Source organism: Gallus gallus, chromosome 1 (assembly GCF_016699485.2).
Source record: "Gallus gallus isolate bGalGal1 chromosome 1, bGalGal1.mat.broiler.GRCg7b, whole genome shotgun sequence".
Taxonomy (NCBI): Eukaryota; Metazoa; Chordata; class Aves; order Galliformes; family Phasianidae; genus Gallus; species Gallus gallus.
The window spans coordinates 103,127,840-103,129,743 of NC_052532.1; positions in this window are offsets into that span (position 1 = coordinate 103,127,840).

Genomic DNA, 1,904 nt, shown 5'->3' on the forward strand with positions numbered 1-1,904 from the left:
ATGAAACTGCTAAGGATTCATGGACTGATCAAAGAAAAATACACAGGCAGTAAATTGAGTTGGAAATGCAGTCTTAGTCTCCTGCACTACAACTATGGGTTATGAGCCAACCAGCTGCTGCTGTGTTTGTGCTCTAAGAAATGGTGGGCCACTATAGAAATTAGGCCGTCATTATATCATAGCCTTTTATTAGTTCATCACTGATTTTACTATGTAACCTTTTGCAAGACCGTAAAAGGTATTGCTGTTGCCATTTCTTACTGTAAAACATCAAGTGTGTTTAATTTCCCTCACAACTTCCAACTCCTCACTTAGATCACTCAGCCCTGTAATTAAGCAGAGCTAACTCAGGTAATTTGGGCACTTCGGAAAGGCAGCATTTCTTGTTAAAAAAAAAAAATGGTAAATTGCTGCATTTAATTGGATCCAAATTCCCTTCTGTGTGAAAGGCGTTGCCTGTGAAATACCACTGTTTCCTCCCAAACAGCCCCAAGTGCTACTGCAAGAGAAGAATATGTCAGCACCCGGGGCTTGCTTTAATTGATATGGGCAGGTCTAGGGGAAGCTGTTTTGTCTGGAGGGCTTTCCTAGCCCTGCCTTGAGTGTAGGTTGATGAGAGCAAAATTAGGCAATGACCCTCAACCAGAAGTCAGGGGACCTTGCCTATTTGGTAGATATGGAATACCTTATAGTTACGGGACACTAGCTTCTTAGGCTCTTAAATGAAGAGTGTTTCAGGCAATGCCAACAGACAGCTTTGTGTTAGGATTCAGAGTCTACAAGAATTAGGAACAACAGATGAAAATCAGTTATTTCTCTTAAGATTAACCCTTAAGATCTCCACGTCCACCACTAAACCATGTCCCCAAGCATTACATCCACACATCCCTTAAATACCTCCAGGGATGATGATTCTACCATTTCCAATGCCCAACCACCCTTTCTGTATGCAAATGTATGCAAATAAAAATACTCTTAAGCATTTATGAATAAAGAAAGTTGCTGTCTCCTAAATAACACTACAAGCAAAATGTTCCCCAGTATTTTTGCATGTCAAAGACAAAGTAATAGTCAATGATTAAGTGAGACATGATGAAAATTTTTCTATGTGCTTTAGAAGGGCCAGGATTTTATCCGTGGAATAAAGTGGGAACAATTTCTGCAAGACAGAGTCCAAACATTGGCAAAGGAAGTTTTAATAGATTTTTACATGACACAAAGCCAAAAGTATTCATAGATGACTGATGTCTCAAATTCCATGGCAAGAGTCCCACTGAGCTCAACAGAAGATTTTCCCTCAACTGGAGTAGTCATGAGATCAGAAATGAGGGAGCAAAAATCAGTTTCTTAACGCTTAGTATGTGTTTCAACATTATGAAACGTGTTACCAACAGTTAGAACAGTTCATTCATACAGTACTTTTACAAGTAATTAGAAGAGCGTGATCATGAGGCCCTCCAGAACTTTGTGAGGGAAACCTCTGACTGCTAGCTAACGGTCTTAAATTCCAAAAGAATCTTTCCCAGTAGGGTAAGGTTAAGTGGAGCAGGTAAACTGCTGCTTTTGTACATTTTATTTTGGCTATATACACCATTGACAGCAATATTCCCTCTATAAGCTCTTATTAAAATCAGTGGTGTCAGTCTAGCAGCGGTCCATATTTTTGAAGATGAAACAACAGTACTGAGCACCCAGATAGTGGTTAAGCAATAAAACTCAAGATTACCCCTTGTAATGTACAGGCAGAGTTTTCCAAACCCCTTAACTAACACAGTCGATTAGTAGCCTAAGCTACTAGTGCTTTTGAAAAATGTGGTTTAGCTTTCTTCGTAACATCGCCGAGCAAAATAAGCTTGGATTCTAAGGCAGACTCGTTTTACTCCAGTGAAATAAAGACGCTCCAC